This window comes from Aquarana catesbeiana, linkage group LG09 (assembly GCF_042186555.1).
Source record: "Aquarana catesbeiana isolate 2022-GZ linkage group LG09, ASM4218655v1, whole genome shotgun sequence".
NCBI lineage: Eukaryota > Metazoa > Chordata > Amphibia > Anura > Ranidae > Aquarana > Aquarana catesbeiana.
In genome coordinates, this window is record NC_133332.1 from 144,970,520 (window position 1) to 144,994,121 (window position 23,602).

Consider the following 23,602-nt stretch of genomic DNA (forward strand, 5'->3'; position numbering starts at 1 on the left):
GATCTTGGTGAAAAGTTTGAATTAACTGTGGAGCGTGCAGATTCCTAGCGGGCTCCCAAGAATTATCTTCAGGTGGGTACCCCTTCCATTGAATCAGATACTGTAGCTGCCTGCCCTTCTTCCTACAACTTAGAATGGATTCCACTTTGAATTCATTCTCGCCATCGATTCTGACTGGCGGAGGAGGAGGCTCTCTTCTTCCCGGAAAAGGACTAGGCACCACAGGCTTCAATAGTGACACATGGAAAACAGGATGAATCCGATATGTCTTGGGAAGTGCCAGCTCAACAGCCACAGGGTTAATGATCCTCTTGACTTGAAAAGGCCCAATGAACTTAGGTCCAAGCTTTCGAGATGGCAATGGTAATCTAAGATTAATAGTGGACAGCCAGACCTCGTCTCCTAGGTCAAACTTTGGGTTTGCCTTTCTGCCCCGATCGTACTGTTTCTTGTAGTCTTCCTGTGCTTTGTGTAATATGTCTTGAATCTTCTGAAAGTTAGATTGCAAGGAGGCTATCCTATCCTGGACTGCAGGAACTGCCATTTCAGGAATGTTGTTAGCAAAGGACGTGGGATGGAACCCGCAATTGGCCCAGAAGGGAGTCTGGTTGGTAGAGGCATGAATTGAATTGTTGTACGCAAATTCAGCGTAGGGAAGAAGACTCGCCCAATCATCCTGAGAACCCGAGCAGAAGCAGCGGAGGTATTGCTCTAACGTCTGGTTGGTCCTCTCCGTCTGGCCATTGCTTTGGGGGTGATAGGCCGAAGAGAGACAAACGTTGATACCCAGGGCCTTGCAGAGTTCCCTCCAGAATTTGGACGTGAATTGGACGCCTCTATCTGACACGATGCTTCTTGGTATCCCATGGAGCCTAACAACCTCTTTTAGAAAGGCGCTGGCTGTGTCTACGGCAGAGGGAGTACCTCTCATGGGCAAAAAATGGGCCATCTTGGAAAGACGGTCGACAATGACAAGGATGGTAGAAAAATTTTCTGAGATAGGTAGGTCAACAATAAAATCCATGGACACATCAGCCCATGGCCGTTCCGGGATGGGCAGAGGTCTGAGCAGGCCCCAGGATTTGGTGTTTGGGCCCTTGTTCCGCTGGCACAGAGAACAGGACGCCACATATTCTTTACAGTCCCTTCTCCATCCTGGCCACCAAAAAGAACGAGAAGGAAGTTCAGCCGTTTTCTTATTCCCGAAGTGTCCTGCCATCTTATGGTCGTGACACATCTGAAGAGCTAAGGGCCGAGTCACTTGTGGTACAAATATTTTTCCTTTAATCCAGAAGAGGTCTTCATATTTCTTTAAGGAGTGCACTACTGGTTCTGTGCATGAGCCTGATGAGGATTTGATAGATGACATTAAGTCTGCCTGAGTTAATCCGAGGAAATTTTGAGGAGAGAGGATCGTGCTGGGTGTTGATATTTGAGAGTCTGCGGAGAACATCCGCGAAAGAGCATCGGCCTTCCCGTTCTTTGCCCCAGGTCTGTAGGCTATATGAAAATTAAAGCAGGAAAAGAAGAGGGCCCAACGGGCTTGACGGGGTTTTAGTCATCTTGCTGTTCGGAGGTACTCAAGATTCTTGTGATCCGTAAAGATCATGACCGGGTGTACTGCCCCTTCCAGCAAATACCTCCACTCCTCTAAAGCGAACTTTATAGCCAGCAGCTCCCTGTCACCCACATCGTAGTTGAGGTTCCGGTGGACTGAGTTTCCTAGAGGCGAAAGCTACCGGGTGTAGAATGGCCTTCGGTCCCTGTTTCTGGGAGAGAATTGCTCCAGTTGCGATCTCCGATGCGTCCACCTCTAATACGAAGGGTTGAGTCGGGTCAGGATGGCAGAGAATTGGGGCGGAACTGAACAATTTCTTTAACTTTAGGAAAGCCTCTTGAGCGGCTGCGGACCACTGAAAAGAACTGTGTTGCCGAGTTAATTGGGTAATAGGTGCCACGATGGCCGAGAATCCAACAATAAATTTCCGATAGAAGTTGGCGAATCCTATAAACCTCTGTACTCCTTTCTTGTTAGATGGGGCCGGCCACTCTTGAATTGCCTGAATCTTCTGTGGGTCCATTGCGACCCCATTGGTTAAAAGTATGAATCCCAGGAACTGTATGGTTGATTTTTCAAATTCGCACTTTTCAGCTTTCAGGTATAGCTTGTGCTGTTGAAGTATGGCAAGAACCTCTTTTACGTGCCTCTTGTGTATCTCTAGAGTAGGGGAGAAGATAAGAATATCGTCCAGGTATACAACAAGGAAGTCATCTAAATATTCTCGGAATATGTCATTCACCAGGTGTTGAAAGGTGGCTGGGGCATTGCAGAGTCCGAATGGCATCACTAAATACTCGAAATGCCCGAATCTGGACCTAAATGCTGTCTTCCATTCGTCTCCAGCCCTGATCCTGACGAGATTGTAGGCCCCCCGGAGATCAAGTTTAGAGAACACCTTAGCTGATCGGAACCTCTGGAATAACTCGGGGATGAGTGGTAACGGATACCGGTTCTTAATTGTAATGTTATTAAGCTGTCGATAATCTACGCAGGGTCTTAAGGTACCGTCTTTCTTTCCAACGAAAAAGATACCCGCTCCGGCGGGTGAAGATGAAGGGCGGATGAAGCCCTTCTTGAGGTTTTCGTCTATGTATTGTTTAAGAGCTTCCAGCTCGGTTTCTGAGAGGGGAAATATCCGGCCGAATGGAATCTCGGATCCAGGAAGGAGGTCGATTGGACAGTCGTAGGACCGATGAGGTGGTAGGCGGTCAGCCATCTGTTTACTGAAGACCTCTTGAAACTCAAGGTACTCGGAGGGAACATGTTGGAGATTGCCTGATGGCACCACCATTGTGGCGCAAACTTTGGGATCCGGGAGCAAGCAGTGCTGAGAGCAATACTGAGAGGAGAAGGATACTGTCTTAGTGCTCCATCTAATCTGTGGATCGTGAGCCTGTAACCAGGGTAGGCCTAGTATGACGGGAAAGATAGGTGAATGAATCAAGTCGAGCCGTAAGAACTCCCGGTGGCCGGAATCAGTGATTACTGGAATAGGTTGGGTCTCCTGGGTGATGGGACCTGAGCAAGGAAGGGATCCGTTGGCCAGATGTATTCGTAGATCCTGCTCTTTAGTTTGTAGAGGAATATTCAAACTGTGCGCCAAGGCAGAGTCTATGAAGCAACTGCATGCTCCGGAATCAATGATGGCCTGCAAGCGAGTCTCCCTTTCCGGAAGCTGTAGGGAAATAAACAACATCACGTAAGTCTTGGGAATGTTATTGTTTGGATAGTTCAATACATTTGGCTGAGGAGACTTACTGGGCCTGATCGGACAGCTGCGCAGGAAATGTCCGGTTCCTCCGCAGTAGAGACATAGGTTAGACTGTCGCCTGCGTTGCTTCTCTTCGGAGGTTAACGGACCTCGAACCAAGCCGAGCTGCATTGGTTCAACCTCAGGGACCGGTGCAGCAGCAGCTGAAGTTGAGGTCGGGGTTTGTGCAGAGTGGGGTCTTGGCAACGCCCAGGTGGGGCGTGGCGCCTGGAACCGTTCTGAGCGTCGCTCCCGCAGTCGCCTATCTAGCTTCGTGGCCGCTTGAATGAGTTCTTCCAGTGAAGCAGGGGTTTCCATCCTAGCTAATTCGTCCTTGAGTAACTCGGACAAGCCTTGGCGGTATTGATAACGTAGGGCCGGCTCGTTCCAATTTGTATCGGCCGCCCACTTACGGAATTCCACAGTATAGTCCTCAATAGGTCTTCTTCCTTGGGACAGATGGTGCAGGATAGCCTCAGCTGTAGCCATACGCTGCGGGTCGTCGTAGAGCTGGGACATGCTCTCAAAGAAGGCCTCGATGGTGTTCAGGACAGGACTGCTCTGTTCCATCAAGCCGTGGGCCCAAGCCTGGGGTTCTTCGGATAGTAAGGAAATCGCAAATCCCACCTTGACGATTTCTGAGGAGAAAGTTCTCGGCTGTAGAGCGAAGTAGAGGGAACATGCGTTCTTGAAGGCCCTAAACTTCTTACGGTCCCCCGAGAACCGTTCTGGTGCAGGGACCCTCGGTTCAGGAAGTGCCATGATGACGGTGGGGTTGGCAGAAGCCTGAGGGAGCGGCCCCCACTGCTGGGTTCAGGAGCTGCGGCTACGGAAGGTAGCGACCCTGTGATCTGCTGAAGACGGTTATCGATTTGGGTATAACCTTCCTGTAATTTATGTACTGAGTCAGCGAGGGTAGATACTTGTTGGCACAGGATCTCCAGAGGAGAGCGCGCTCTGTCGGCCTCGGACATCTGGCTGGTTTGTACTGTCACGGACTAATACTCACCGAGGCCGAGATGCCGAGAGCGTCTCGCCCTTACGACCACGCGCACCCAGACCCCCGAAATGGGTACAGGAAGCTGAGGGCACGCGGAGGCACGGGCTTCCGGTAGGTAGCAGGTTCCTAAACTGGAAGCGGGTGTCCTGGGATCCGCAGGAGGGACCGGAGATCAGGGCGGAGTAAGGCAGAGGCAGGACTGGAATAACAAGCAGAGGTTAGGTATCTAGCAGGTAGTTATCAGGGTATCAGGTAGTCCAGTCGTGTAGTGGTTAAACAGGCCAAGGTTTGGTACACAGATCAGGCAGGTAATTGGGACAGTCCAGCAGAGTAGTGGTTAAACAGGCCAGGGTTTGGTACACAGATCAGGCAGGTATTTAGGACAGTCCAGCAGAGTAGTGGTTAAACAGGCCAGGGTTTGGTACACAGATCAGGCAGGTATTTAGGACAGTCCAGCAGAGTAATGGTTAAACAGTCCAGGGTTCGGTACACAGATCAGGCAGGTAGTTTTAGGGCAATCCGGAAGAGTAGTAGTTTAGACAAGCCAAGGTTCAATACACAGGCAGGCAGATATCAGAGGTTATAACAGGCACAGGGAACAGGGCTGGAGCCGTCAGATATAGTCTCCCTGCCCGGCGAGCGCGTCAGTGTGACGCGCTACCGGGCACCCGCACGGGCGACGGCGTGCACACGAGGTCCGCCGTTCACCAGCGCGCCGCACCATCAGGCCGCAGACGGGTGTGCGGCGAAGCGCCAATCCCCCGTGCATGCGCACCGGAGCCCGGAGAGTGGAGACGCTCCCTGGCTCCTGACAGCCCCACAACCACCGGGCAAGGGTTGTGGAGATGAGGCCCTTGTCCCTATCAACATGGGGACATCCTCCCCATGTTGAAGGCATGTGGCCTGGTACGGTTCAGGAGGGGGGTTCTCTCTCATCCCCCCTCTTTTCCTGCGGCCTGCAAGGTTGCATGCTCGGATAAGGATCTGGTGTGGATTTTTGGGGGAGCCCCACGCCATTTTTAAAAAAATTTTGGCGCAGAGTTCCCCTTAATATCCATACCAGACCTGAAGGGCCCGGTAATGGAATTTTGGGGGACCCCCACGCATTTTTAAAAAATTTTTCAATGATTTTCAATGATTTTTATGTGTATTGTCGGGACCGACAATTTATTAATAGCCGACACTAGCGCTAGCGCTAGCACTTTTAAATGACTTTGTTTTCCTTTAGAAACATCATTTTGCTCTTGGACTGTTATAAACACGGGAAACATGCGCTACTTTACAGGCATACTATAGACACCCCCCAGGTACGAAATTTAAAGGAATATTTCACTTTTATTGTTTCACTTTAAGCATTATTAAAAGCACTGCTCCCAAAAAAACGGATGTTTTTAAAACTTTTTTTTGCATTGATACATGTCCCCTGGGGCAGGACCCAGGTCCCCAAACACTTTTTATGACAATAACTTGCATATTAACCTTTAAAATTAGCACTTTTGATTTTTCATGTACGTGTCCCATAGACCTTAACGGTGTTTGCGGGTTCAAACAAATTTTTTGCCTGTTCGCATGTTCTGGATGCGAACCGAACAGGGGGGTGTTTGGGAATCCCTACCCATCATTGTGAATGATGTAACGAAAGCTATTAAAGACCTAAAAATAAACAAACGACCAGGCCCTGATGGTTACTCTGCCATATACTATCGCACCTTTACTGACATCCTCTCCCCTATTTTGGCTGATACCTTTAATGTCTTACTAGAGGGTAAATCTTTCAGACAGGAATAATTTATGGCAACTATTTGTATGATTCCTAAACCTCATACTGATCACATGCATATTTGGTAAACCTGCGTTTATACCTCCATATACCTTAACCACTTCAGCCCCGGACCATTTGGCTGCCTAAAGACCAGAGGACTTTTTCCAATTTGGCACTGCGTTGCTTTAATTGCGCGGTCATGCAATGCTGTACCCAAACAAAATTTGCGTCCTTTTCTTCCCACAAATAGAGCTTTCTTTTGATGGTATTTGATCACCTCTGCCGTTTTTATTTTTTGCGCTATAAATGGAAAAAGACCAAAAATTTTGAAAAAAATTGATATTTTCTACTTTTTGTTATAAAAAAAAATCCAATAAACTCAATTTTAGTCATACATTTAGGCCAAAATGTATTTGGCCACATGTCTTTGGTAAAAAAAATGTCAATAAGCGTATATTTATTGGTTTGCGCAAAAGTTATAGCGTCTACAAACTAGGGTACATTTTCTGGAATTTACACAGCTTTTAGTTTATGACTGCCTATGTCATTTCTTGAGGTGCTAAAATGGCAGGGCAGTACAAACCCCCCCCAAATGACCCCATTTTGGAAAGTAGACACCCCAAGGAAATTGCTGAGAGGCATGTTGAGCCCATTGAATATTTATTTTTTTGTCCCAAGTGATTGAATAATGACAAAAAAAAAAAAATTTGTCACTAAATGATATATTGCTCACACAGGCCATGGGCATATGTGAAATTGCACCCTAAAATACATTTAGCTGCTTCTCCTGAGTACGGGGATACCACATGTATGGGACTTTTTGGGAGCCTAGCGGCGTACGGGGCCCCGAAAACCAATCACCGCCTTCAAGATTTCTAAGGGCGTAAATTTTTTATTTCACTCCTCACTACCTATCACAGTTTTGAAGGCCATAAAATGCCCAGATGGCACAACCCCCCCCCCCAAATGACCCCATTGTGGAAAGTAGACACCCCAAGCTATTTGCTGAGAGGCATGTTGAGTCCATGGAATATTTTATTTTTTGACACAAGTTGCGGGAAAGTGACAAATTGTTTTTTTTTTTTTTGCACAAAGTTGTCACTAAATTATATATTGCTCACACAGGCCATGGGCTTATGTGGAATTGCACCCCAAAATACATTTAGCTGCTTCTCCTGAGTATGGGGATACCACATGTGTGGGACTTTTTGGGAGCCTAGCCGCGTACGGGGCCCGAAAACCAAGCACCGCCTTCAGGATTTCTAAGGGAATACATTTTTGATTTTACTCCTCACTACCTATCACAGTTTTGAAGGCCATAAAATGCCAACATGGCCCAACCCCCCCCCCCCCAAATGACCCCATTGTGGAAAGTATACACCCCAAGCTATTTGCTGAGAGGCATGTTGAGTCCATGGAATATTTTATTTTTTGACACAAGTTGCGGGAAAGTGACAAATATTTTTTTTTTGCACAAAGTTGTCACTAAATGATATATTGCTCACACAGGCCATGGGCATATGTGGAATTGCTCCCCAAAATACATTCTGCTGATTCTCCTGAGTACGAGGATACCACATGTGTGGGACTTTTTGGGAGCCTAGCCGCGTACGGTCCCCGAAAACCAAGCACCGCCTTCAGGATTTTCTAAGGGCTTAAAGTTGTGATTTCACTCCTCACTACCTATCACAGTTTTGAAGGCCATAAAATGCCCAGATGACACAAACCCCCCCCCAAATTACCCCATTTTGGAAAGTAGACACCCCAAGCTATTTGCTGAGAGGCATGTTGAGTCCATGGAATATTTTATATTTTGACACAAGTTGCGGGAAAGTGACAATTTTTTTTTTTGCACAAAGTTGTCACTAAATTATATATTGCTCAAACATGCCATGGGCATATGTGGAATTACACCCCAAAATACATTCTGCTGCTTCTTCTGAGTACGGGGATACCACATGTGTGGCACTTTTTGGGAGCCTAGCTTCATACGGGGCCCCGAAATCCAATCACCGCCTTCAGGATTTCTAAGGGCGTAAAATTTTGATTTCACTCCTCACTACCTATCACAGTTTCGAAGGCCATAAAATGCCAAGATAGCACAAAACCCCCAAAATGACCCCATTTTGGAAAGTAGACACCCCAAGCTATCCCCGTACTCAGGAGAAGCAACAGAATTTATTTTGGGGTGTAATTTCACATATTCCCATGGCATGTTTGAGCAATATATCATTTAGTGACAACTTTGTGCAAAAAAAGAAAAAAAATGTGTCTTTTTCCCGCAACTTGTGTCACAATATAAAATATTCCATGGACTCAACATGCCTCTCAGCAAATAGCTTGGGGTGTCTACTTTCCAAAATGGGGTCATTTCGGGGGGTTTTGAACTGTCCTTGCATTTTATGCACAACATTTAGAAGCTTATGTCACACATCACCCACTCTTCTAACCACTTGAAGACAAAGCCCTTTCTGACACTTTTTGTTTACATGAAAAAATTATTTTTTTTTGCAAGAAAATTACTTTGAACCCCCAAACATTATATATGATTGGTGTGATAAAATGCTTTCCCAATTTCCCAATGGCGCTGTTTACATCCGGTGAAATCTAAGTCATGAAATGCTCGTAGCTTCCGGTTTCTTAGGCCATAGAGATGTTTGGAGCCATTCTGGTCTCTGATCAGCTCAATAGTCAGCTGGCTGAATCACAGGCTGCATTTTCAGGTTCCCTATTGGGACAGGAGAGCCAGAGAAAAACATGGAAGACGGAGGGGGGGCTTTTACATGAAAGCCGATCGCTGGCTGAAAAGAATGATACCAAGATGATACCTAAACCTGCAGGCATCATTCTGGTATAACCACTCAAAGTCCAGCAACATACCAGTACATTGCTGGTCCTTGTTGGGCATATATTGTAAACTTTTTTTTATGCAGCCTATGGGCTGAACGATAAAAAGATATTGATTGGTGGGTATGCCCACCATTAGAATACCTCCCTTCATCCACCCACTTCTAATGATGGGCATACATGCACCGTTTATATATGCCGAAGCATGGGGGCATCCTCCCGCAAAAGGCAGGAGCAAATCGCTCCTCCACCCACTGCTGCCCCCACCCTTTGGCATATATGCTGAAGTATGTAACTGTGGTGGTGAAATCACCTCCGACAGCGCTGGAGTCACGGCTTTATGTATCGTGGGAGCAAACGCTGTTGCTGTCAAGATAAATAAATCCGCGCTGCAACTGAATGGCGTACCTGCTAAGCAAATGATGGTTAACAAAAAACAAAGTAACATTACAGTATAACAGTAATACTTACCATACCTGCAAAGCAAATAAAAAAAAACATAGTAAAAAATAAAACATTTAACGCAACCTGTGCCTACCTAAAATATATATATGCCGAAGCATGGGGGCATCCTCCCGCAAAAGGCAGGAGTAAATCGCTCCTCCACCCACTGCTGCCCCCACGCTTCGGCATATATGCTGAAGTATGTAACTGTGGTGGTGAAATAACCTCCAACAGCGCTGGAGTCACGGCTTTATGTATCGTGGGAGCAAACGCTGTTGCTGTCAAGATAAATAAATCCGCTCTGCAGCTGAATGGCGTACCTGAAAACAAAAAAGTGGTTAACAATAAAAAAACAAAGTATAAAAAAATTGCATACCTATAAAGCAAACATGATAAAAGCATAACAATAAAACATTGCAGTATAGAATGCAGAACAATAGAGAGAGAATAGAGAGAGAACAATAAAACGACAAATATTTTTGGTTTTTTCATTTTATATTTTTTTGTGTTTTTTCTTTTTTTTTACTTTTTTTGTTTTTTGTTTTTTTTTACACTGTTTTTTTTGTAACTTTAACTTTTTTAACTGGTACCAGGTTTGGGTCTCTCAAAATGCGATGGCATCTTGGGAGACCCTGTGAAAGTGTGTCCTAGTCTGTGCAGTGCTGTACCCTACGCTAGTACTCAACTAGTGTATGGTAGCGTTCAAAACATTTACCAATGCAAAGACCAGGATTGTCAGGACAGAAGGGACAATAATACCAGGTGTAAATCCGCGCTTGCTCCAGACATGACATCTTTTTTGGGGGACTCGTTGGGTAGGGGTACTCGGGAGGACATATTGAAAATGCCTCTCATGCAGCCGGCTTACTGCATTTGGCTGGGGATGGTGAGGTGGAGCACCGTCTGGAAACAGAAGGGCTCTGACGATCTCTTCCTGGAATTTAAGGAAGGATCCAGTCCATCCTGAAGCTCTGTATAGCACATAAGCATTCAGCAAAGCCAATTGAAATAAATAAACAGACACTCTTTTGTACCAGCGTCTGGCCTTACGGGCAACTAGGTACGGTGCCAACAACTGGTCGTTGAGGTCCACCCCTCCCATATTAAGGTTATATTTGTGGACACAGAGGGGTTTATCCACAACACCAGTCACCGTAGGAATTTGGACCGTCGTGTCTGCATTAAGGGAGGTAAGAAGGAAAACATTCTTATTGTCCCTCCACTTCATAGTGAGCAAGTTATTACACTTCAAGCAGGCTCTCTCCCCCAGCCTAAGACGGGAATCTACAAGCCGCTGGGGAAAGCCCCGGTGATTAGGTCGCATGGTGCCACATGCTCCAATCTGATGATCAAAAAGGTGGCTAAAAAGTGGCACGCTCGTGTAATAATTGTCCACGTACAAGTGGTACCCCTTTCCGAATAAGGGTGACACCAAGTCCCACACTATCTTGCCAGCACTTCCTATGTAGTCAGGGCAGTTTGTCGGCTCTACGTGACTATCTTTGCCTTTGTAAACCATAAAACTACATGTATAGCCTGTGGCCCTGTCACAGAGCTTATACATCTTGACCCCGTATCTGGCACGCTTGCTGGGAAGGTACTGTTTGAATGACAAGTGGCCAGAAAATTTAATCAGGGACTCATCAACGCAGACAACTTGATGGGGAGTAAACAAGTCTGCAAAATGTTGGTTGAAGTGGTTTACGAGGGGCCGAATTTTGTAGAGCCGATCGTATCCAGGGTCTCCATGAGGACGACAGAGTTCATTGTCGTTGAAGTGCATGAACCTCAAAATCTGCTCGTATCGTGCCCTGGTCATGGAGGCAGAGAACACGGGCATATGGTAAAGTGGGTCAGTGGACCAATATGACCGCAACTTACTCTTTTTATTTATGCCCATGTTGAGGGAAAGACCCAGAAAGAGCTTAAATTCGGAAACTGTATTTGTTTTCCAATCTCTGGCAAGGGAAGACTGGGGAATAGTGGCAATGTGTTGACCAGCGTACAAATTGCTTTGGTCCACAATAGATCTATAGAGATCTTCGGTGAAAAACAGCGAATAAAAATCCAGTGGCGTAAAATCAACAGTTTCCACCTGAATTCCGGGCTGGCCAGTGAATGGGGGCAGTACGGGTGCTGCAGAAGTGGTGGGTTCCCAATTCGGATTGGCGAATGCAGCAGGAAGGGCACTATGGGCACGATGGGCCTGTCTTTGTCTTCTTGGTGGCAGCGGGACACTACTAGTGCTTGCCACCTCACCAGCTTGAACTGCACTTATGGGACTCGCCACGTCACCACGTGATACTGCAGTGCTGGATATACGACCAGGGTGTACTAGGCCGCTGGTGCTTGCCAGTTCACCAGAAGGAATAGCTGCGCTAGTACTTCTCTGCTCCATATGAGAGCCCTGCGGTTCTTGCACTTCAAGGACAGAAGAAGAAGTTTGGGGTCTGGTACGCCTGACCTTAGCAGGGGCCACAACTCTGTCGTCAGAGCTATCTGTCATGGAGCCGCTGTCCTCTACAGGATCGTATTCTGAGCCTGAATCTGACAGATGAGTGACTTCCTCTTCACTATCTGTCATGCTCAGAAACGTGTAGGCCTCTTCACTAGTGTACCTTCGATGTGCCATTTTGGGCTCTAAATTTAGGGGTACACTAGTGAGACTCACAGGCAAAAAAGCTCCTGACTGTTAGCGACTGATTCAAAACGCTACTAAAAAACTGTTAGCGATCGCAGGGATCAGGCCTGACTCTGTGAACGCTGCAGTTATGTGTGCTTAGTGTTTTGTAAGTGACAGTTATCGATCGATACTGCACTTGGGTGGGCTGGGCTGGGCTGGGCCGAGGGGCAAAACGCAGGTGCTAGCAGGTATCTGGACTGATCACGCTAACACTGCGTTTTTTTGGGGACCCTAAACTGCTGGGGAGTATAGATCTGATTGGATCAGATATTGATCCGTTCAGATACTATAGCACTAAGGGAGGTATATGCTGCGTACGTGGGTGTTAGCGGTACTGGCGCTAACCTGACACTGCCTGGGGCGATGCAGACCTTATCTGATCCTAAAAACGTAACTTATATCACCACCGGGCAATTAGGGGGTTAAACCTTTATAAGGTAATAAACGGCGGGTGCCCTAAAACTATAATAAATATAAAAAACAAACAAACTAACCAGCGTCACCCGTGACACTTATACAGTGATCGCTGGTGAAAGGGTTAACTAGGGGGCAATCAGGGGGTTAAAACCTTTAGTAGGTAGTATATGGGGGTCCCTGTCGCTATAAAACACTGACAGAGAACCTATATACTTACCTCCCTAACTAACGTCACCTGTGTCACTAATACAGCGATCATAAAAACGATCGCTTAGCGACACTGGCGACGGGGGGTGATCAAGGGGTTAACCTTTATTAGGGGAGGTTAGGGGGTACCCTGGACCTAAAGGGGGGTACCCCAGACCTAAAGGGGGCTAACCTAACTGCCCTAACACTTATAACTGTCACAAACTGACACCAATGCAAAAAAAAAAACTGCTATTGGTGTCAGTGTGACAGGGGGTACAGGGGGGTGATCGGGGGGGTGAAGGGGGGTGAAAAGTGTGCCTGGCGTGTTCTACTGAACGTGTAGTGTTGTGCACTTACTTGATGTCTTCTCTCCTCGGCGCCGGAACGAAAAACACCGGCTCGAGGAGGGATGACATCACTTCCTCTCCCTCTGTTTACATTACAGAGGGAGAGGAAGCATTTTCATTCGCCGGGAGCGATCGGGAGGGGGTGACCAACAATGGATGGCCTCCCCCTCACCTCTCATCGCCCACAAACTAGAGCCGACCACCTCTGGCACCAGGGGGGGGTCCGATCGGACCCCCTGCCCGCCGGAAGGCAATCACGTACCAGGTACGTGATTTTGCCTGCCCGTGCCATTCTGCTGACGTATATCAGCGTGAGGCGGTCGTCAATTGGTTAAACTGAATATTGACTGACTGCTCACATGCATATTTGGTAAACCTGCGTTTATACCTCCATATACCTTAAACTGAATATTGACTGACTGCTCACATGCATATTTGGTAAACCTTCGTTTATACCTCCATATACCTTAAATTGAATATTGACTGACTGCTCACATGCATATTTGGTAAACCTGCATTTATACCTCCATATACCTTAAACTGAATATTGACTGACTGCTCACATGCATATTTGGTAAACCTGCCTTTATACCTCCATATACCTTAAACTGAATATTGACTGACTGCTCACATGCATATTTGGTAAACCTGCGTTTATACCTCCATATATCTTAAACTGAATATTGACTGACTGCTCACATGCATATTTGATAAACCTGCGTTTGTCACCACTGTTTCAACTCCATCTGTAGCCATGCTCACATTATTTCAATGTTTATTTAGCCATTAAGTCTTACCTAAATTATGGGTTCCCTTATCTTTACAATATTGGCCTTTTAGTCCCCTTGCAGTTTGATTGTGGTGTGAAAGTTTTGCTTTGCTAGCTGTGTTCCTAATATCCCCTCCTAATTGATAAATTGCCAGATTCTATCCACACCCAACCCAATATAAATACAAGGCCTTCTTTACGGGGGAACACATACAGGGGGCTGCACATACAGGGGGTTCTTCCAAAGAAGTGGGGTTCTTTAAATAAGTGGCACTTCTGCTCTTGCACCACAGTGATTTGCACAAAGCAAACCACAACAGACTGCAGATGACCTCAATTCCAAATTATCTCACCTTCCCCTCTGAAACATGCACTCTTTACCTCTCTTCCTCTTCACAATTGCAGCCTCTCTCCTCAAACTCTCTTTTCTTCACCCTCTGCTCCACCCCACAATCTGTACATATCACCATCACTTCTTCCCTCCCCCTATTACTGCACCCATTACCTCTTTCTAACTCTAAGCCCACTTGCTAACAAACCCCCCAGGATACTGAAGCATGTCCCCTCATACAAATCATATTCTCATATTACCTCCCTTACTCTTCTGCTTCTCCTAACCGCTGGAAATATTTCCCCAAACCCTGGGCCTCCCTGGGCCTCCCTTATTTAACTGTGCCCAACACACCCATTACCATCACCCTACACCCTCTGGCAGTAATCACAATCTACGCAATTTAGTCTCCATTCCTCTTCTTCCCAACACCAGCCTCCCTCTCTCCTGCGCCCTCTAGAACACCCGCTCTGTCTGCAACAAACTCACCGCTGTTCATGACCTCTTTGTCACTAATTCCTTTAATCTACTTGCACTCACCGAAACCTGGCTCCAGGAATATGACACCCCTTCTCCTGCTTCCCTATCCCAGGGTGGCCTTCACTGGATTCACTCCCCTAGGCCTAATGGACACAAGGGAGGTGGAGTGGGATTCTTCCTATCCCCCCAGAGCACCTTCCAGGTTATTCTCTCTCCTCACTCTTTTTCCCCTCTCATCAATCGAAGCTCACTGTATACGTCTATTCTCTCCTACTTCCCTAAGAATTAATGTGATCTATAGGCCCCCTGGACCATTATTGACTTTACTCGATGAGTTTTCTGCCTGGCTACCCTACTTTCATTCTTCAGAAATTCCCACAATCCTTCTCGGTGATTTCAACATCCCTGCTAATACAAACACTCCTGCTACTTCTAAACTTCTTAGTCTAACCTCTTCATTTGACCTGAAGCAATGGGTACAGGCTTCTACTCTGATGGCAACACCCTTGACCTTGTATTCTCCTACCTATGCACTCCATGCAACTTCTCAAACAATGCTTTTCCTCTCTCCGACCATCACCTTATTAGTTTCTCTCTCCCCCTGTCTTCCACCACCTTTCCCTCCAATCGCCTAACCATCACCCGTAGAAATTTTCACAACGTCAACTCCTCTCTCCTCTATTCTGCTACTGACCACCTCTATGACAAAATCTCTCCCCTGTCCTGCCCCAACCAAGCCACGTCCATCTACAATAAATCCCTGTCCTCCACCCTGCACAAGCTCGCTCCCCTCACTACACACAGAATCAGGCTTCTACCCCTACAACCCTGGCAAACAGATGACACTAAAATTCTCAAAAAACGTAGTTGCGCTCTTGAGCGTCTGTGGCACAAGACTAAGTCTCTCAAAGACTTCAACCAATACAAATCTGCCCTCCAAAAATACTATTCTTTCCTCCACACTGCCAAGCAAACCTATTTTACAGCTCTTATTAACACCTTCTCATCCAGTCCCCGTATACTCTTCTCTACCTTCAACTCTCTACTTTGTCCTCCACCGCCTCCACCCACTGACTCACTCACTGCCCAGGAGATCGCTAATCACTTCAAAAATGTGATGAAATCTCCACTCTACAGGTATCTCCCCCAGCTAAGACCCCATGTCAACAGGTACAACTGACACTCCCCCTATTCAAATCTGCTACTACAGACGAAGTTGCTAAACTCCTTTCTATCGCCCACCTGACCACCTGTCCCCTGGACCCTATTCCCTCTCATATGCTACGGTCACCCTCTGACTCTATCCTACACTCTCTAACCCACATCTTCAATCTCTCCCTCACCTCTGGCATCTTCCCCAATGCTCTAAAACATGCACTGGTCACCCCCATACTTAAAATCTGTCCTTGGACCCTACCGATCTTAACAACCTATGCCCTATCTCCTTGCTCCCCTTTTCCTCTAAACTCCTTGAACGCCTGGTTTACAACCAACTGAGTGACCACCTCATTAAAAACAACCTTCTTGATCCCCTTCAATCTGGATTTCGCCCTCAACACTCCACAGAAACTGCTCTTTTAAAACTCACAAATGACCTACTAACTGCAAAAACCAACGGACACTATTCTGTACTCCTACTTCTGGATCTTTCAGCTGCCTTTGACACGGTTGACCACCCCCTCCTCCTCAAAAAACTTTACTCCCTCGGTCTCCGTGACTGTGCTCTCCAGTGGCTCTCATTCTACCTATCCCAATGCAACTTCAGTGTCACTTACAATTCTACTTCCTCCACTCCTCTTCCCTTCTCTGTCGGGGTCCCCCAAGGTTCTGTTCTTGGACCTCTTTTATTTTCAATCTACACCTCTTCCCTGGGTCAGCTGATAGCCTCTCACGGCTTTCAATATCATTTCTACGCTGACGACACACAAATCTATCTCTCCACCCCTCAATTCACTCCATCAGTCTCCTCACGCATCACTAACTTACTAACCGACATATCTGTATGGATGTCACACCACTTCCTCAAACTCAACTTGTCCAAAACCAAGCCTATAATATTTCCTCCCCCACGTGCCTCTTCCCCTGACTTGTCTGTGAAGAGCAATGGCACAACCATCCACCCATCCCCACATGTCAGGGTGCTAGGTGTTATCCTGGATTCTGAACTCTCCTTTTGGCCCCACATCCAATCACTTTCCAAAGCTTGCTGCCTCAACCTCCGCAACATCTCTAAACTACGTCCCTTTCTAACCAATGAAACCACAAAGCTTCTGATTCACTCCCTGGTTATCTCTCGCCTCGACTATTGCAACTCCCTCCTCATTGGCTTACCTTTAATTAGACTATCCCCCCTTCAGTCCATCATGAATGCTGCTGCCAGACTCATCCACCTTACAAACTGCTCAGTGTCTGCTACCCCTCTCTGCCAATCCCTCTATTGGCTGCCACTCGCCCAACAAATTAAATTCAAAATACTAGCAATAAGTTACAAAGCCATCCACAACTCTGCCCCCAGCTACATCACTAACCTAGTCTCAAAATACCAACCTAATCGCCCTCTCCGCTCCTCCCAAGACCTCCTGCTCTCTAGCTCCCTCATCACCTCCTCCCATATCCGCCTCCAGGACTTCTCCCGAGCCTTGCCCATCCTTTGGAATTCCCTACCCCAATGTGTCAGACTGTCTCCAAATTTATCCACTTTTAGGTGATCCCTGAAAACTTTCCTCTTCAGAGAAGCCTATCCTGCCTCCATCTAACTACTGCATTATTTTCTCCATTAGCTCATCCCCCACAGCTATTACCCTTTTGTATAACTTGACCCTCCCTCCTAGATTGGAAGCTCTAACAAGCAGGGCCCTCTGATTCCTCCTGTATTGAATTGTACTGTAATTGTACTGTCTGCCCTAATGTTGTAAAGCGCTGCGTAAACTGTTACTATATAAATCCTGTATAATAATAATAATAATACTGATGACACATCCTGTACAAACTACCATTTCCCTGTTAAACTTAGCTATTAAACCAGAAGCAAAAATTTTAGCGGCCCGCCTCAATGGAATCATACATCTTGATCAAGTAGGCTTTATGCCAACACGCCAAGCAGGTGACAATGTACGTCGAGCGGCCCTTTTAGCTCACATTGTTAAAACCCTCTGCATTCCTTCTTGCTTTATATCCCTTGATGTTAAGAAAGCCTTTGATTCCATCTCCTGGCCCTATTTAGAATACTCACGTCAAAAGTGGGGCTTAGGCCCAAACTTTATAACCTGGATCATCGCATTGTATAATAAACCAAAAGCATACATTAAGTATGCAGGTTATAAATCTGATCCCTTCAATATAGAAAGAAGCAAAAGACGAGGATGTCCACTCTCTCCCCTCCTATTTGCCCTTCTTATAGAACCGCTTGCCCATTCCATCAGATCAGATCCCACAATTACCGGAATAGAACTAGGAGGATATCAACATAAACTTTGTTCTCAGACAATATCCTCTTATTTTTATCATCCCCTAAAGTCTCAGGGCCAAACCTTATCATCCTCAATAGATTTGTTGCCTTTTCTGACCTATCAATTAATCCTAAAAAAATGTTTAGCACTAAACATATCTCCCAAAAGACCGCAAAGGCTTACGCAACCCCATCATCAAACACTTTATTTCCTTATGGGATAGATTCAAATTTAAACACTGGTTACAATCGCCTCATAATCCTCTTCTCTCCTTCCTAAAAAATCCCACTTTTTACCCTGCATGGATCTCTCCCAAGTCTTTCCGAGCTTGGAAGTTTCAGGAAATCTTGACTGTGCATAAATCCTTCATCCCCTTCCCGATCCTTTGAGAGACTGAGAGCCCTTGCACACTGGGGCGGTTTGCAGGCGCTATTGCGCTAATAATAGCGCCTGCAAACCGCCCCGAAAGTGCCGCTGCTGTCATCCCAGTGTGCAAGCCCCGAGGGCTTGCACACTGGAGCGATGCGCTGGCAGGACGGTAAAAAAAGTCCTGCCAGCAGCATCTTCGGAGCGGTGAAGGAGCGGTGTGTACACCGCTCCCTTACCGCTCCTGCCCATTGAAATCAATGGGACGGCGCGGCTATACCGCCGGCAAAGCGCCTCTGCAGAGGCGCTTTGCGGTGGTATTTAACCCTTTCTCGGCCGCTAGCGGGGGGTAAAACCCCCCCGCTAGCGGCCGCATACCGACGGTAAAACGCCGCTAATAATAGCGGCGTTTTACCGCCGATGCCGCCCCCCGCCCCAGTGTGCAAGGGCTCTTATGGTTTATCATAATCAGAATTATTCTGGAACCTGCAAATTAAAAACGTTTTCACTCCTCTCATAAGCTCTGATACTTCCCTAACCCACTTTACCAGCTTTGAATCTATTTGTAGGAAAGACCCACACAGTAAAGGTCTAATTTCCTCTCTTTACTCTGGGAGGCGGACCTGGGACGCACACTCGACAACACGGATTGGAACCAGATCTGGTCGACAACTAAAGCAGCCTCCCCCAATATTATTGAGGTGGGAGCTAATTATAAAGTACTAACAAGATGGTACCTTGTACCAGCTAGGGTGGCTAAATATGTACCAACTTGCTCTGCACAATGTTATCAAGGCTGCTCAGACTTGGGTACACACTTACACATTTGGTGGACATGCCCAATAGCACAAGCCTTTTGGAAGGACATTTTTACAATGGCTTCCAAGATGTTTGGTTTGGACATACAGCCTGATCCTACTACTGCCCTATTAATCTGAAGCCAGAATGTTTAACGATGATCCAATTCAAATTATTTGTTCAACTTCTAACGGCAGCTAAACAAACTGTGGCAAAGGCATGGAGGTCCCCATTATTGGTAGTAGCTGAAACAAAGAATAGGATGAATAATACCATGATTCACACTAAAATGATGGCTAAAGATAATGATCTGGTTCTCAAATTTAAAAAAACTATGGCAACCATGGATAGCACATCACCTGCCATATACCTTTGACGAAACTGTTCTAATTCCATAGTAACTGTTTTGGGTAGACTTAGGACAACGCACAATGAACACGCCAAACTTCATGATGGTTCTTGATTCAACCTTGTGGACCCCTTTCTTTTGTTGTCCTTTCTTTCTCTCCTTTCTTTTCCCCCTTACTTCTTTTATGTTTTTGAAGCTCTTTTTTCCTAACAGTATATAATCTCCTTTAGACATCTCAGATACAGCCTATGCGCTTGACATAATTGTAATCTTTGATTCAACTATAATCAACTAGAACAGCTATAATCAACTATAATCTCAAATAGCTCATTCATAGCTCTTCTACACCTCCTCCAGGTTATATCCAGTTGTTTTTCTTTAACCCTTTCATGACTAATGCCGCGTACACACGGTCGGACTTTTCGTCTACAAAAGTCCGACAGCCTGTCCGACAGACTTCCGACGTACCTTCGGCGGACTTGCGGCAGACTTTGTTACGAACGGACTTGCGCACACACGACCACACAAAAGTACGACAGCCTAGTACGCGGTGACGTACACCAAGTCCGACGAGACTATAAAACGGAAGTTCAATAGCCCGTACGACACCCTTTGGGCTCCTTCTGCTAATCTCGTGTTTATCTCGTGTTAGTAGAAGTTTGGTGAGAGACGATTCGCGCTTGTGAGACTCGTATTTTTCAGTTCGTTTTAACTGTTGTTCAGTCTGTGCTTGTGAGGTTTGTATCTGCTTTTCAGTGCGTTTGGTCAGTTGGCATTGAGAAATCTTTGTTTTATTGGCCGCTCGTTCCTGATTTTCAGGTCGTTCTTCACAGGCCTTGCTGTTCTTCAGTGCGTTCTGTTTAGTGCGTTCTGACCAGCCGACCGTTTTGAAGCCATGTTACCTGTACGTACTCGTCGTAGAGCTCGTGCATTGTATGTGCTTGGTGCTGTAGTTTATTCTTCAGCCCAAGACCAGTCCATGAACAGGGCGAGGAGGAGTTCATGGACCAAGAATTGGTTGCTTCAGCGTGACCAGTTCTGTCACATGCCTTTGCTCCGTGAGATCCGTGAGAATAATCCTGAGGATTTCAGGAACTTTCTCCGGATGACGGACCCCGTTTTTGACCGTTTGTTGGCTTTGCTGACCCCCTATATCAGCAGGCAGGATACCTGCATGAGGCAAGCCATCACTCCGGAGCAGAGGCTGGTCGCTACCTTGCGGTATTTGGCCACAGGGAGAAGCCTGCAGGACCTTAAGTTCTCGACAGGCATCTCCCCCCAGGCTCTGGGGATCATTATCCCAGAGACCTGTTCTGCCATCATACAGGTCCTGCAGAAGGACTATATTAAGGTAAGATATTTTTCTTTTATTAGCATCACATGTTCTTTTATGTAATCTTTGATAATATAATGTATTTCTTGCTTCAAACACTACTTACCATCATTGCAATATAGTGTGAATGTCCCCTTTTTATCCTCACACATGCTGGATTTTTTTCCTGTTATTTTTTGTCATGCATGTATATTTTCCTTCAATAACCTTCCCAGCATGAAGTGATGGGAACATATCCACCTAGTCTACTCATTTGGAATGTATTTTGTTTGAGTGTATTTAGTTTGCTGCTAATGAGCAATTATCTAGATTTCACAACCCCCCCCCCCCACCTAAACTCACTCCAAATAGTTTGCTGCTAATGAGCAATTATCTAGATTTCACAACCCCCCCCCCCACCTAAACTCACTCCAAATAGTTTGCTGCTAATGAGCAATTATCTAGATTTCACAACCCCCCCCCCCCACCTAAACTCACTCCAAATAGTTTGCTGCTAATGAGCAATTATCTAGATTTCACAACCCCCCCACCCCCACCCTCGTTAAAATTTGCTGGAATGTTCTGTGGTGTTGATTTGTCTAAAGCAAATATATGTGGCACTTTGCAAAATGCATGTGCACTCTACAAGTGCATTTGTTCCAGTGCTTTAGTAAATGAGCAGAAGCTCTGCTGATTTCCATCATCAAATCATATGCAAGCCTCAAAGTGTTTTCATTAATTGCCCTTGCATGTGATTGTGTACTCCTTGCAACATGAATGCCTTTTTACATTACCTCATTTACTGTAAGCTGGTTAGCAACTGCACCTGCAGAGTGCGACAACTGCAGTCTTGTAGCCTTTTTAGTCCCTAAATTCCTGCGTGTCCTAAAAGTAATTTTTTTTAGGGATTTCACAACCCCCTAAAATGTAATCAATGTTCCATCAGAGGGGGTGAGCAATCTGATAAGTGTGCCTTTCCATATTAGTTATTCCAGAAGAATTAAATTATTGAATGTTATACTGATGCTGGGGAATAATGTTTTTAATTGTCTAATTTTCTTGCAATGTTAGCTTACAAATTAATTGATTTTGGTTTTCTTTTTTGATTTCCCAGTTTCCTTCAACGCCACAGGAATGGCAGACTGTGGCATCCCATTTTGCCAGCCGTTGGGACTTTCCCAATTGTGGAGGGGCTATAGATGGGAAACATGTCCACATTGTGCCACCACCCCATTCGGGGTCATATTATTTTAATTATAAGGGGTTCCACAGTATTGTTTTAATGGCGGTGGTGTCGGCACACTATGATTTTTTATATGTGGACGTGGGGAAGAATGGCCGGATGTCGGATGGAGGAGTATTTGCCCAGACGGAGTTCTGCCAGCGTCTCCAGAGTGGTGGCCTGGGATTGCCACCTGATGAGGATAACGTGGAAGGACTCCCCTTTGTCTTCATTGCCGATGAAGCCTTCGCTCTCAGCAAGCACCTCATGAGGCCATTCCCCCAAAGAACACTCACCCCGGAGAGGAGGGTTTTTAATTACCGGCTGGCCAGAGCTAGAAGAGTGGTTGAGAATGCGTTTGGAATTCTGGCCAGCCGGTTCCGCCTGTTTCAAACAGCCATTAATTTGGCGGAATACAAACTTAATTTTATCATTTTATCGTGCTGCATTCTGCACAACTTTTTAAATAAGCATGCTCCAAATTATATAGGCACAGTTGGGCCTGAGGCCGGACAAATAGAAGCCAACCTTACAGGCCTGGATACTGTCCGTACTGGCTTGGCCCCCCAAAGTGCCCGTCAAGTTAGACAGCAATATGTTAATTATTTTATGGGTAGGGGGGCCATTGCAATGGGCCAGGATATATAATTTTTGCCAATAAAAAAATTATTGATGAAATCTTGCATTATATTTATTGCTTGCCTTTCTTTTGGGCTGTCTCCTAGGTTATGGTCGAGCAGTTGTAGTGCCAACTGTATTGTAATTTTAAATGTCTAAATAAGCTCCATTGCCACTGTAAACAACTTTTTTACAATTATAACTAAAATGATACTGAGCCTTGAAATAACAAACCACACATTTATTTAATTCCTATAAGGAGATGTTTTTATTAATGGTTGTTATGCATTCAGTTCTGCATTTAGTATAAAATGTTCATTGACAAAAATAGAATGATATCTTAATAATGTAGCAAAATATAATTATATCTAAATATTTATACCTAAATCCACAAAAAATTTTTTTTGGCTTTTTGATTTTCACAAACAGGCTTTTTTTTTGGTTTTGGGAAAATCAAGTTTTGTTTTGTGTTTTTTTTTTTTTTTGGTTTTTAAAGCAATTTTTGTGTTTATGTTTTTATTTTTTTAGCAAGTTATTTTTGTTTTTATTATTTTTTTGGAATAAAGTTTGTCTATTTTTGTTTTTTTGGTTTTTTAAAATCAAGTGTTTTTGAATTTTTTTTTTTTTTTTAATCATGTTTTTTATTTTTTTTTGGTTTTTTAAAATCAATTTTTTATTTTTTTTTGGTTTTTTAAAATCAAGTTTTTTCTTTTTTTTGTTTTTTTAAAATCAAGTTTTTTCTTTTTTTTGTTTTTTTAAAATCAAGTTTTTTCTTTTTTTTGTTTTTTTAAAATCAAGTTTTTTCTTTTTTTTGGTTTTTTAAAATCAAGTTTTTTCTTTTTTTTGGTTTTTTAAAATCAAGTTTTTAATTTTTTTGGGTTTTTTAAAATCAAGTTTTTAATTTTTTT